Source organism: Podarcis pityusensis (assembly GCF_964106645.2).
Source record: "Podarcis pityusensis genome assembly, chromosome: Z".
Lineage (NCBI taxonomy): Eukaryota > Metazoa > Chordata > Lepidosauria > Squamata > Lacertidae > Podarcis > Podarcis pityusensis.
Genome location: NC_138044.1, coordinates 43,663,317 through 43,678,699, shown reverse-complemented (window position 1 = coordinate 43,678,699; position 15,383 = coordinate 43,663,317). Strand labels below are relative to the sequence as shown.

Genomic DNA, 15,383 nt, shown 5'->3' with positions numbered 1-15,383 from the left:
TCCCATCCAAAAATAGGATGGAAAGTATATCCAGTCTCTTTTATTATTGTCCTCATTCTCTGACTTCCCTTATGCTTATCACAAGCCACAGTAAAACTTGAAAGCCATATTACCGCCTTATTTCCTTGCAAGAGCAAAGATAGTCCATAAATTACCCTGGCGTTCCAACAGATTGCATTACTGATTGTGTACTGAAAAAGTCCTGGAGCTACCCTCCCTTGAGTATGTACACACACACACACACACACACTGCACCTCTGCTGGAACTGCACTGGCCTTCAGGGTTCATGCACTTAAACATTAGAACTTAAAAAGTAGACTATTACACAAACTCATTAAAATTTAGCTCACTATAAGTAATGGATTTACCCTAAGAGAGTTTACTCATCCTTTCTATTATCTTATGTGGAGGTTTCTTTAACCTCTTAACTTCACAGTCCATCCTATGACACTCTGTCCATCAACATGCCCTTTTGAGAGTTCTTTCAAAACCTTTGAAGCACAAGCTAGCATATTGGGAGTTAAAATTTCCAACACTCTAACATGAGGATTTAATTCAGCGTTAATGAAAAGTTCAACATTATTGTCATTAGAACAAACTTCATTACCAATTTGCAATTGATCAGTTTAAGTATCTATTACTTCTAGTAATTAAACCTCCAATCTCTGTAGATGTGGTGATAAATTGTTATGTAACGCTTAGCTACAATGGCCATCCAATTATTTCTCAATTATAAGGTTTGCAGGATTTGAGTTAAAGCACCACCTCCCCTTAATCACCCCAACCCTACAGATGGGTTTGAGTTCTTTGACTCAGCAGACATTCTTGCAATTCATTCAGTGAAGACAGTGCAAGATCAGACCTTTAAAGAAATAATGAATAGATTTATGATAACACTCCATTGAGCCTGGGCCAATCCTGTTCACAGTAGAGACTCTGGAAGGGCAGTACACTACTAACAGTACACTAATAACCATCTCCTCTTTTCACGCTAGACCCTGTGAAGCAATAGTCCCAATTGCCATATTTTGACCATTGGCAAATCCCTAGAACAGTGTTACCTGGACTTTAGACAGCTATAAGATACTTCTTGCTGAATCCAAATTGGAAGTGAACTTCACTCCTATAGCTGAAAAGATTGACCTTTACACTCTCAGATAAGCTTACTATTGTTCTATATTTCTGCAAGAGGTATGCTTCCAGATAGGTTTCCCTCTCTGAGGACAAGTAATTGTGGCATATGGCAATGCTTGAACTAGTAGAATTATCTAACCACACTAAAGATATATACAAACTTCTACCCAGATTCTGGAATCTGAATTTGCCTTGTTTCCAAGGTGAAACTGATGCACTAGGAATTCTCTGTTCACTATACAAGTGCATAAGAGAAGGGCCTTATCTGTAGTGGTGCCCTGATCTTGAATGTCCTCTCATAAGACACACAACCATTACTAACACTGTATTCATTTGGGGGCTAGTTAAAAGTATTTTTTAAAAACAAAACAAGAACAAACCCCAAGCATTTTATAATATCGAGCTTGACAAATACTTGCACCCCTCTTAATTTTATTTAAAAAAAAGAAAAGAAATTGTGTGATTTTGTTTTAATGTTGTTTTAATATTGTATTGTGGATTTTAAGTTCTTGTGCACACCACCTTTGGCCCCCCCTTTGCACTCAGTGACAGTGGCCACACCTTGGGAATTGCTTTGACTGGCTGGCTAAACCATGAGAAAATAGGCTCTGGAAGATTGAGTAGAGGAGACCAGTGGTGGGTCCAATGGTCAAAAAAGTGGTTTTTGCATGTGCTGTAGAGAGGGGGAAATGGAGCTCATCAACATATGAAGGTAGCTCATCTAGGAGAAGGAAAACTCTGGTCCCACTGCCTTGTGGGATATCTTTGGGAGAAGAAAAGGCTTTGTATGCCTCCTTCTGGTAATCCTTGCAGTCAATCTGGCACGAAACATATTTCTCTGTCTTTGTTTGGACAACATCAGTGAATCCAAGAGGGGCTCTTGTTGTCTGGGCAGCCCAGGATCTCCATACACACTGCCCTGGGAGGTCACTTCAGTGCTGCTAACACAGAAAAACAATGCAAGAGGTAGCAGTTATGATTTACAAGTCTCTGCAGCCCCTCTACAAGTGATTCTCCAGTGGCTTGACTACACCCCCGGAGGCACCCTCCATTGGCTCTTGAGACAGATGGATGCCAACAAGGATATAGAAAGTCACATGTGCTCCAATTCTAGAGCTGATTTTAGAGCTTGAGGTGAATATGTGCAAATCAGGAGCAGGGCCAGGAGACACAATCCCACTTCACCTACCATGCATCCATATCCCCAGATTTGTCTCATCAACAGAGCTCCTGACATCCAGCCTACCAAATGTCCACCTTTAATTCCCACCCTCCACTCACCTCTCACCACAGATATGTCCTCAGTGGTAAACTAGCACCATATTCACCCATAGTTAAATTAGGAACTACCGCTTGTGTTCTGTTCTCTTTAATGAATGGAAAACTGTGATATTCTCTATATGACACTGCTTTTAAAATCATTTCTTCTTTCAGGAGGTGCAGAATGAAGAATGCTAGTGCCAGACTACTATCACTCAACCAAAGTGGCATTTTTAGTATAAAATACTTCCAGGAGCAATTTCACCGGGGGGGGGGAGGCATCTCTTGAAAAACATTAAATATTTTAGCAGTGCTCAGTTGAGAAGATCCTTGCATTTTGTGTTGATGTGAACCTTGAGAAAATGCCCCTTTAGGAAAAGACTGATCACACATTAGAACTTTATTTAAATGACAGTTATTTTTAAATGTCACAGTAGCAGAGCACTCAGATAAAAGGTCTTTCAACAAATTTAAAGGCAGTTTAAAGGTAAAGAAAATATGGGAATAGCCATCTGAATTCTTGCTGGAGATGGGTCTACATTAATTTGTGCAAGCCTGCAGGCAACCAACCAAGCACTTGAAATATTGTGTCACCCCTTAGATGCCCAATTGTTCACTATACTATGCTGGAGATGGGCTTCTGAAGATAGCATCTCTTCAGGAGGTCCTTTCATTCCACACAGTGTAGGAATCAGTCCTCTAGTGTTCTGGCAACTGCTGTTGTGTTTGGAACCTACTGAAGAACTTTCTCTACCAATAAGTCTTTCTAATACCTTTCCCAGTCTGGATCTGTATTAGATTTGTTTTTAGGATGTTTTACGGTTGTTTGAAACATTTGTATTGCTTGCTGATCCTTTGGGACTAAGGGTTTATATAAATCTAATAAAGAAATAATTAAGTTAAAGCTAAAGCCCCAAACAGCTGAGGCTGAGATTATAATCCTTCTGTCTGTACAATGGACAGAGGTCCATCTCATGCAGGGGGAAGTAGTTAGGAGAGCTGAAAATAATGCCAATATATTTCACATCTGGCAACCAATGCACCCCTTTGGTTTCAGATAGTACATGGATACTGGTAAAGGTAAAGGGACCCCTGACCATTAGGTCCAGTCGTGACCGACTCTGGGGTTGCGGCGCTCATCTCGCTTTATTGGCCGAGGGAGCCGGCGTACAGCTTCCGGGTCATGTGGCCAGCATGACTAAGCCGCGTCTGGCGAACCAGAGCAGCGCACGGAAACACCGTTTACCTTCCCGCCGGAGCGGTACCTATTTATCTACTTGCACTTTTGATGTGCTTTCAAACTGCTAGGTTGGCAGGAGCAGTACATGGTTAGACAAGTCTAAAAAGGCCAGGATACAAATTTTCATGGCCCTCTAGCAGCCATGGTGGCTCATTTACCAGAAGTAATGTATTTAGTGTTAACTCTGGAACTATATACTTGATTCTGACCAAACTAAGCCTCCTGATGCTCCAGAACCATTTAAAGCAGGGAAAGCCCTCCAGATGTTACTGGACTACAACTTCCAGTATCCCTAACCATTGACCATGCTTATGGGAGTTGAAATCAAGCAAAATCTGGATAGCATCACATTGGTAATCCCCAATTTAGAAAATTCTGATGCTTTACCCCATGTGAATATATTTTGGAAGATAGAAGAGGGATCATGGGAAATTTGTAGCATTTATTTACTCACACTTAATTGAATAATCAATTCCTTCTCTTGTCAAGTAAAGAACCATTGCCTACTAAAGAAGAGAACGCCTGTATTTTTCTGACCTTTACATAGGTGACTTGAAAGGCAGAGACAAAATAATTGCATAGTTCTCAGAAAGTTATAATAGAGATATTAGCCACGTCCTATGCTATTCATATGAACCCTTCCTCTAATTGTTCTCTATGCTTATGTACTCTTGGAATGTGGCCAGCCCAAAGCTGAGTTTAATGCATACACATTAGTAGCATCAGTACATTACAAATAGTGCGGAAACAAAGATGCAGGTTGTGGGACACGCTTCTGAAACTTATGCAAACCAATTTGCATGTCTTAATTATGGAGGAACAAACTTGAATGCACAGGGGAAAGAGTCATGCTTGAGCTTAAGCCCTGTCTCCTTAGCTGCTTCAGTTATTCTGAATGGCAATGTGACTTTCCATCTCTGTTGTTCACCCCTTAATTTAAAAGTGCTTGCCAAAAAGTGGATATCCCATGCAAGATAGAAATGGCTGTAACCAATGAAGGGGCTGCATAGCTCAATGACTGAGTACATGTTTTGCATGCAGAGGGCATCGAGTTGAATTCCTGGCATTTCCAGTTAGGAGAACCTAAAGCAGCAGGACTGGCAAAATCCTGTTCCTTTTACATAGTGGATGCTGGTATATTAGGAAGAATGGGACACTTTCCCACAAAACTCAGTCTGCCCTCATCTCACACCCAACTACCTGCTGTTTTACTAACCAGCCCAGGAAGCTATGCTGACTGTCAGCTCCATCCTCTACACTCAGTGTTGCACATATATAACACAGCAGGACAGGGCAAAACTAGAATTAGTTGTCTCTGTCTGTACTTGAGTCCATCTACCATTGGTCTCCCTGCTTTCTGCATCCCAAAGGACACCAGCCATTACTGCTTACTGAACTGCTGGACAGAGGAAGCAGACAAAACTTGACTAGATGGATTGAGGATCTGACTGTCAAAAGCTGTATCCTATGCTGCTCATTAGTTAAAACAGAGATGAGGAATGTATTCTTCATCTACAACTCACTCCACATCATTGGCCATATTGACTGGCACTGGTGGGAGTTGGTCCATTGACTTCTGGAGGGCCACAGAGTTTTCCATTCATGACTTTTAAAATAATATGATTAAACGAGCAATACAGCTGTATAGGAAGGCTTACACCCCCACTGCATCTCTTGGAAAAGCATTCCATGGCAGGAGACTCTCTGAAGTGTTTTTGAATGCCACATTGGAGCAGAATTTTTAAAAATATACTTAACTTGAATCAGATCGTTGGGCCTGTGCAACCAGAGCTTGTCTTGATTGGCAGAAGGTGACTCTCAGACAGAGGGAGCTTGCAAGAGACTGGATCCATAGTTTGCTGCCTCCAGAGCATGTGAAATATGACTGAGCTATGGGCCAACCCCTTGCTCCCTTATTTGTTTAAATATTTATAAGCCACAGTTTTGTGAAAGAAAATGTGGAAAGGCATTACACACCATGCTAAATTGCAACAAAAACAATAAAAATATCAATTAAAACATCTATGAATACTAGCTGGCCAAAAAAAAAAAAAAATCACATTACAAAGGTCTGTCTGGAAAATGCAGTTTTTAGGAGATGTCTAAAAGAAGGCAAGGATGATTTATGCCTAAGCTCCCTGGGAAGGTGCTCCCACAAAGTGGAGCCTGCCACATGAAACACTTGTTCCCTAACGAAGATCAAGCAACCCTCGGGGGCATAAGGAACCACAATAAGTGCCACAGCAGAGGATCTCAATGACTAAGATGAAACATAAAGAATCAGATAGTCCTTAAGGCAATTTGTTCTGTAGTTTGTGAATTAACACAAAAAGCTTGAAATGGGTCCACTAGCAGAGAAAGTCTTAATGTGCAATTGGAAGTGTTTGTGATTTCAAATAGAGCTTTCAAGACCTTGCCCAATTTGTTTCAACATGATCTTAATGTATGACATTATAGCATTTAAAAATGTATAGCAACTGCTCCCCATAAAACAAGACTCCTACCACTGATTGTTTACAAACCTAATATGCCAAATTCACTTCAGTTTGCATTTGGGAAACTGAGGTTGAGAGACTATGTGTCAAGAAAACCTATATAATGAATCCCTGGCAAAAGTTCTACTTGAATCCATGTTTCCCAGATCGTAATCTAATCTGTTACATAGTTGTCATATCAAACAGCAATGTCCCTTCAAAGTATGTTAGGGGAAGATCTAGTTGTGTCCAAAGTAGCCTCTTTCAGCATTTGTCTGAAGATTAATGACAACCCCTTACTCACAACTCCCAGGGCTTTGAAGTCAATGCTATATATCTAACAAATGATGTTTGTATGGCCTCATGAACATTTGGCATTTGAAAGTGAGACCAGCTTGTAAGAGAGATATGCTCACTGGACACCCATCCCTGGATGATCTCACTTGCATGGTTCACATCACATAATATAGCAGATCAAGGCAACAACACAGCTCACCAATTCCTCTGGACAAGAAATATCAAGGTGGTGGGTGTAGATATTAGTCAGAGAGGATGAAGGGATTCAACTCATTGTTAAGTAAGCAAATTTCACTCTACAATGCTCTTTTTTGTTGCATTATCAACTGATGAGTTTTAAGTTTACAAAGCAAGAGTTGTGCTCCTCTGCAGGGCTTGCGGGCTTTTAAAAACTTTTTTCTTTCTTTCTAAATAAATATAGTTTTATTGATTTCCAATAAATAAATCCAAAAAGAGAGAGGATACAAAAACAAAATTCCCCTCGTCCCCCTCTGCCCCTCCAGGACAAAGCAGTTGAGTTAAGTTTGCCATTCTTCAGGATTATCAGTAAAGTATTTTTTACAAAATGATGTCATATTTTCAACATCATTTATATTATTCAATGCAAGCAATCTCTTGATTATTTTTTCTGATACAGTAACAGAGCATACATTCTGTTTCCAACGTGAGATACACGGGTGTTCCAATCGTTTCCAATTCCATGAGTAGGCATGCCGCTACTAAAAGAAAAGTAATTAGTTCTTTATAGCAAAGATCAGATTGCCTATCTCTAAAAATAGTCAACAGTCCTAATATTGGGGTGCATTCCACATGTTGACCCATAATATAGCCTGTTTCTGTAAACACCCTCTGCCAGAAGGCTTGGCAGAAGTAATATAATCCACTGCACTCATTCACAGAAACATAAAAAGCAGCACTGCTTATTCTGACCAAATAAACAGCACTCTATTTCTGCTGTGGTCAGCCACATGCCTATGGAAAGCCTACAAGCAGCACATGAGTGCAAGCAGGACATGATCTGCTATTGCAACTGGGGGAATACAAACTCACAGGAATGTGGTAAGGAGAAGTGAGGAGCCCAGTTCAGGGTGCACAGTACCATCAACATCTGACAAAACCATCAACCAAGAGAGGCCTGAGGGGTACTGGGGCAATTCCTCTCCCACCTTCCTTGGGACTGCCTCAAGGGAAGGCCTCAAGTGGGGGAGCCAAGTCAGGGAACATACATACCACTGGGTTTCATTTGTCCTGAGAGCACACCATCCCTTTAAACTGTATATAATGTATTTAAAAATTGGGTGCCTTGGGGGAAAAGATGGCATATAAATCCAATAAATGATAAATAAATCTGAAGGACTTGAAAGCACTCTACAAATGCAAAGTAATTTATATACAGTACAGTGGTACCTCAGGTTACATACGCTTCAGGTTACATACGCTTCAGGCTACAGACTCCGCTAACCCAGAAATAGTGCTTCAGGTTAAGAACTTTGCTTCAGAATGAGAACAGAAATTGTGCAGTGGTGGTGCAGCGGCAGCGGGAGGCCCCATTAGCTAAAGTGGTGCTTTAGGTTAAGAACAGTTTCAGGTTAAGAACGGACCTCCGGAACGAATTAAGTACTTAACCCGAGGTACCACTGTATAGCAATGTTTCAGCTATGCATTGGAGGAATTTGTCAGACTATACACTTGGCAGAGTTTGAGTCCCAACAAATATCGGGGAAGTTGAAGTCCCCCATGATTACTATTTCTTTCCTTTATCACAATCGGTTTTTGAAACTCTTCCACATTTCCAAAGTTTGTCACACATTGTTGGGGAGATGGGCATCAATTAAAAAAACCACTAATCAGAATCCGCCTTGGACTTACAATATTATTTGTGTCTGATAGTTGCAGTTGTCCATCCTCATTTAAGCCTTGTTAGCACTTACTCACTCACAAGGTCTGGAGCAAGCATCAGCTCCCCATAGGCTATGCAAAAAGTTACACTGAATCTGTATCCTAGAACATGACACCAGCTTTCCCAGATATTACCTGCTCAAGTTGGCATATCAACCTGCTCTTAATTACCTGAGGCAAAATCATGTTGCTGTTTAATGTTAACTAAAATTTAGAACTATCACATGAAATGGTTGAAATGCTAAGACCATTGATGAAAGGCAATTATGAGGGGCTAGGGAAAAGGGATTGAGTCTGCCAGGGAAGAAAAGGATTAATCTCTCATCTCCATCTGTCAGACTTAACTGACCATAAATCCATAAGGCTTATTTCTCCAACATCTGCTACTGGCTGTTTGAACAGTCCTTTCTAGTACTTTTTTTTTGTCATTATGGTTTATGATGTTGCTCATCAGAGTGGTATTATTTCTCTGTGGATTTTGCACATGTAAGGGAGAGTGAAGCCTTGCAGTTCTGTTCTCAAAAACTGAGGCCTTGGGCACTTATTACAACCAGGGAGAGGATGCTGGTGTAAGGATACGAGGCAATGAATCACCATCCTGCCCATGTTCTTAAAGCCTTTTAAAGTTGAGGAACATATGTGAGTTTATGCATAATTTTATGATACAATCATGTGAGAAGCATCATTAGATTTGTGATGTTTTGCTGAATTATGATTTCAACAGTGCTGTGCTTGAAAATGGGGTCCCTGGTCAGATTTAAGGGGAGGCTGTCAATGTGGCTATCCTGAGGTGCAGGGCTTGAGGACTGTGCCAGGGTTGATGTATATATAACATTGGTTATATGTTGAATCCCAGCCCAGGACAGGGTGTGCACACATGCACAAACGTGTGTGTGCATGCTCATACACACACCACAGATCCCTGTACAAAACCTGTTTGCACTGGCAGTTGAATTCTACTTCAGCACTGGTAGTAAGACAGCACCCTCCACTGAACCTGAATGTAGCAGGCAAATTCTGGGGGCCCAGAGCAGGTCACATGTTCCACAAAGCTCTGTCTTTCAGCACTGTGCTGTCACTACCATCCCAGAATTTCCTGACAGATGTATTTGTCTTGTTTTATCTAATAGTAGGGCCAGTCCTTCCAACAAGGAATTGAAGGGGAAACAGACTTGCCCCAGTCTTTATGTGCTGAAAAATTGTAACCACAATCCAACACATGGAAATCAATGTACTTCAGCATGACCAGGTGTTAGATGGATAGCTGTCATTCTGTGAAAAGGCCACTATGTGTTGGACTAGGACATGGGAGACCAAGGTTCAAAATCCCATTCAATGGGTGACCTTGGACCAGTCCCTGACTCTCAGCCTTAACTAGCTGAATTTTACACTGTATTTTATTCAATGTATGTTCTGAGGAAGTGAAGTACCATGGTTTGGAAAAGACAAATAAGCCCAGGATGCATGAAGGAATCGGTTGATCATCTTGCTACATTATAAGTAGGGAGGCTCTGATTTATGGTGTCTGGGAAATAAAGCCATTTCATTTGCCTCTTTCTTTCACCTCTTGAGCTTTTGGTTTTCTTACTGTCATTTTAATTCACTTATCAGAGAGAGAAAGAAAGAGAGCAAGGGAGGAGGGAATAAATTCAAACAAGTTGCATAGACTGAAAGCTCGGGCAAAAGAATTTGTGGAGAAACAAGATATAGCAGAGATATGGAACAGGGAAGAAAATTACATTTGTCAAACACTTCTGTAGAAGAAAGAGTATCAAGCTATAGTAATTTATATATAAGATCATGACGCACCACATCTCAGAAACAAATGGGCATGGAATACAAATTTAGGGATGGGGAAGCAATTTGGTACAGTTCATATTCAAATGAGAGCCTGCCTGCCTAATTCACACTTCCCAAAACACTGTGTGAACCAAAACAGAGCTATCCTCCTAAATTCACCTTTCTACAAATTTGACTATACAGTACTCCAACCAAATACGCATACCTATAAAATGCATATATTAGGGAAAATTGTGCATTAAATGCATTTGCATAGCTGATACCACAGTAGTTATTGTGGTAAGGTTGTACTGCTCACCTGATTTCTGTTTACCTTAGTCATGGCAACGTATCAGGAAGAATTGAGGGAGGGGAGGGGCAGTGGTGAGGTCCACACACTTGTACCTTGCTGGGAGAGCCAATCTAATGAGGAGGGTGGCACATTTGTACCACGTCCCTCACCTCCCCCTCTCTATCCTGAGAAGTGGCAGTTACTCATAGCATCTGGGGTGATGCCCCCACCACACTATTCATTCCTCTTCCAGAAATGTCTGAGAGGTGTGAGATTACGGGGGTTCCAGGGGCTTACTCATAGAATCATAGAGTTGGAAGAGACCACAAGGGCCATCGAGTCCAACCCCCTGCCAAGCAGGAAACACCATCAGAGCACTCCTGACATATGGTTGTCAAGCATCTGCTTAAAGACCTCCAAAGAAGGAGACTCCACCACACTCCTTGGCAGCAAATTCCACTGTCAAACAGCTCTTACTGTCAGGAAGTTCTTCCTAATGTTTAGGTGGAATCTTCTTTCTTGTAGTTTGGATCCATTGCTCCGTGTCCGCTTCTCTGGAGCAGCAGAAAACAACCTTTCTCCCTCCTCTATGTGACATCCCTTTATATATTTGAACATGGCTATCATATCTCCCCTTAACCTCCTCTTCTCCAGGCTAAACATGCCCAGCTCCCTTAGCCGTTCCTCATAAGGCATCGTTTCCAGGCCTTTGACCATTTTGGTTGCCCTCCTCTGGACACGTTCCAGTTTGTCAGTGTCCTTCTTGAACTGTGGTGCCCAGAACTGGACACAGTACTCCAGGTGAGGTCTGACCAGAGCAGAATACAGTGGCACTATTACTTCCCTTGATCTAGATGCTATACTCCTATTGATGCAGCCCAGAATTGCATTGGCTTTTTTAGCTGCCGCGTCACACTGTTGGCTCATGTCAAGTTTGTGGTCAACCAAAACTCCTACTGCTCTCAAGCCAGGTGTCACCCATCTTGTATTTGTGCCTCTCAGTTTCCTTGGAATGAGGGACAGCAGAGACTGTAGTGCCTTTATGATATCAGGTTTACACATACATACAACCTGAGCCTACGGTGGAGGGGCTCACACCAGAAGGTCTTGCTTCCTTGGGGTTTGAAAAGAAATCATGCATGTCTCTCTTTCTCAGGCTTCTACCTGCTTCTAGCCAGCTCTTTCTCACTATTCTGGCCTTCACTACCAACCAGGTGAGGGAGGGCCCCCCCACAATTTGCCCGTTGGCATAGGGCAGCTTCACGTCAGAGGGCAGCAAATGGGAAAGAATGGGGGGGGGGGCCTGAAACTAAAATTCAGAGATTTCCCCCCTGTCCCTATACAAATGCATCAGGGTCGGTCCAAATAATTGATTTAGTTCAGAATAAGATTGCTAATGGTGATTATAAACCCCTCCTCTTTCTAATTCTTACATCCATGGTGGGGAGTCAGCAGCAGGTAGTGGTGATGGAGTCTTCATTCTTATGCCCTAGACACTTCTGTATATTATCACTGGTAAGGAATGGCAGAGAAGAGGAGGAAAGAACAGGTCACTCCCCCCACAAGTCTAAAAATAGTCAAAAGGAAAGCAACAGAGGAAGAAGGAATAGTGTAAACATATTCAGTTATTTCAGCTATGTGGATTTAGAATTAAATACAGGTAGGGAGCCTTTGCTCACCAGTGCCCTCCAGAGGCTTCTGGATTTGGGTTCCCATCAATCCCAATGATAGGCCATGGTGGCTGGAACAGATGGGATTTGTGACTCAAAACCTCTGAAGGTTGGTCGGGGAAGGTTGCAGTATGGCTGTGGGGATGAGTGAGCAATTCAAAAGGCTTTACTCTAAACTGCCCTGTGATACACATATGAAAGCTGGTATATATAAATTTAACAAATAAAATCATGGAAAGGGTGGATTTTCAGGAGGGGTTGGAAGGAAGGCTGGAAGGAGGGAAGGAGATGGTCTCCTGAAGTATCCTGAGAGGCACAAGATGTAGCAAGTCTGGTTGGAGGCTTTGATGCTTCTGAGTACCAGTTGTTGGAAACCTCAAGAGGGGAGAGTGCTTTTGTGCTCCCGTTCTACTTGTAGATTTCCACAGGCATCTGGCTGGCCACTTCTGTGCATGATACTGGATTAGATGGGCCATTGGCTTGATTTATTTATGTTTGTTTGTATTTATTTATTTATTTATTTATTTATTTATTTATGTTTGTTTTTTTTCTGAAGAAGCATGGAATGCTGGTGACTATGGAATATGTATATAAAAAATAAAATATTGTCCAGTAGCACCTTATAGACCAACTTATAGACAAACATATCTACATGCTACCATCCCAAACATACTAAACAATCAATTGTATATATAGCCAGGCTCTACATTACAGCTGCATCTGCTTCAAGGTCTGCTCTGCTAGGACCACTGTGGATTAAACTTAGCCCTTCTGTGATTCCCTATACTTAAACATCCATAGCATGGCCTAATTAGCAAAACCTACCTGGCCACAAAATTTGCTTGCTCTTCTTTTAGGTTGGCTGTCAGATGGAATAACGGTAGGTGTGCAATTAAACAGGAAGGGGGAAGTTGCTCTTTTGTGCCTACTGAGGTACAAAATAAAAAGTGACAAATGACTTTATTAGTACATGACAGGAAAACATACTCTTAACTCTATGGGTTAATCACAACTCAGCTGACTGACAGCTTGTACAATGGAACCATCATTTATAGACCCTTATCACCAAATATCCCAACACTTCTGTGGATAAATGCAGGTGTCTGGACATGAAACTCAAGCAGGTTGTGTCCATTCAGTTGAGACATTCATTTATACATAATTTATAGAATAGGATTGTTCTGAATAAAGGTACATTGAACAATAGTGCATTCCCAGGAAAGGACAGCTAGCCTGAGTTGTCTGAAATCATGCAGGGCTTTGTAAGAGTGTGCCAAATCATTTTGAAAGGTGTATGCTAGAGTTTCTCTGCTATCTCACATAAAGCAAGCCTTTGAGGCAGACATGGAAGTTTCTATGTAAGAGGTGTGGGATTTCTCAAAAGAATTTTGCACATTTTTACCCAGAAACAGGAATGTTGCAAAGTCCTTAACTTGGGGCTCAGGCCTATGACATAAGAGTGCATATGCTGCACACAACTGCTCCCATGTGTAGAAATGTGTGAGGGGCCTGCACAGGCCAGGTGAAGATGTGTGTGCACTGGTGCCTGCAGGAGAAATGCCTCCTCACCAATGCATGTTTGGCCAGCATGAAAAGGGTTCTTTTATGTGCTGATGTATATACATAGAGGTCCTCTATGCAAGAAGATGGCCTTGAATGGTCTAGGTCCCTCTTTGAATGGTTGCACACACTTTGGTACATGCATACAACTCTTTCACATACTGGAAAAACCATGGATAGTGACTGTGTGAACCTTTCAATCATATGTGTATATGGGGATAAACAGAACTTATATATTTTGTTTGTTTTAATATTAAGCAATTGTTGTTATCATCATCACCACCACCATTTAGGCAAGGGATTAATAAACCAATTTTGAATGAACTGATATAGTGACTGATGAAACAATAAGCAATTTTTGAGGCACCTTCAGGACTAAAAGATATTGGTATTGTCAATATCTAACCTTTGTGGACTAGCAGAGTCAATTTCATCACATCCATGATAAGGCTATGAAACCATTTTGAAAAATTCACAAAAGCAGTTCGAAAGACTAGCCTTTGATAGTAGACTTGAGGTGAACATTTAAGTAACACTGCCAGTCATGCCCACTGAAACTTAGCACTACCCTGCAGAAGATATAAATGAGGAGAAAATGCAGTCTGCTCAACTAGGATAACTACTGTACCTCCCCCAGTTTCCTCCTGGTAGCTGCCAGTGCCTGTAAAATCAGACAAAGATCCTTTAAGTCATCAAAGCTAGCAACTAGGAGGCCAACAATAGTATAGCCCTTGCCAGCATATATAAAGCCTCAGATGGCCCCAGGTTTTGGCTGAGATCATTCAGCTAGCAGGGCCTTTAGGGATCTGACCATGGTCCTGAACTCCTTAAAAAGCTTTGTCTTGACTTTGCCTCACTTGATTTTGCCAAGACTTTGCCTCACCCAACTTGACCTGCTTGGAAGCAGCTCTGCTTATTCCTCTCGCTTCATCTTCTAGCCCCAAGTCTCAGAAGAAGAGGTTACTCCCCATTTTGCAATGAAGTTTTTTTATCACGTGGTGGACTTTTTGATGCAAGTAGGATTTCATCATACTTGAGGGTCTGCCGAATAGTTACCTTTTGAGTATTTTAACTAGAGTGAGGTATGTGAATAAAACAGAAGATAAAAAGGATTCAGATTGGCCTGACTTTTGAAAAACAAAATAAAGCTAACTTTATCAAAATGATTTCTATCAGTGTGCTGGCAAGTGCAGGGTGGGAGTGAAATATTTCCTTTGTAGGCAACATGCCTGAGGACATGTCCAGGTCCTTGTATGCACTAAATCCATCTTTTATAAGCAGAAATTCACTGTACAGCCATAAATATTTAAGTAGTCAAAAAGGTCAGACCCTGTTTCCAACAGTGGCTGCCTCCTGAGCATGGATTGAAAATGTATATTTTCTTTTTAATTAGAACTGTCAACTAATGAAAAATTAATCAGATACAATTGTTTCATCATGAGTTATTCATATAAATGTAAAACATACACTTGCATGTCACCACAGCACCAATACAAGCACCTTTTTAAGGCATTTGAAAGAAACACATAATCATTCCCAAATCTGCAAGAATGGGCTATTGGCATGAATTTAACTGGTAAAGCTGGCAGTCGGGCTTCCTTGCCCCTCGGGGGATCATAGGAAAGGCACTGTTCTAGAAAAGTTAGTTATAATAGTAAACAAGTGGCAATGGGGGGAAATGGGTAAACTCGCAGGCACTGAACCAGAGACAGCTAATTAAATCATAGCCCAGTGTCTTTGAAGTCAAGATTACAAGCCAGTCGTAACTATTTCACTA

At 41.4% G+C, this 15,383-nt stretch overlaps 1 long non-coding RNA gene across 2 annotated transcripts in view; it reads right to left on the bottom strand.

Moving 5' to 3' along the window:
* LOC308468142 overlaps window positions 1-15,383 on the bottom strand; it is a 61,891-nt gene that overhangs the window by 43,867 nt on the left and 2,641 nt on the right. Inside the window, exon 2 of one of the 2 annotated variants that reach the window (XR_013981486.1) lies at window positions 12,872-12,974. The exons of the other annotated variant lie outside the window; for it this stretch is intronic. This is a non-coding gene — a long non-coding RNA (uncharacterized lncRNA). The remainder of the gene's footprint in view (window positions 1-12,871; window positions 12,975-15,383) is intronic. 2 annotated transcript variants of the gene reach the window in all.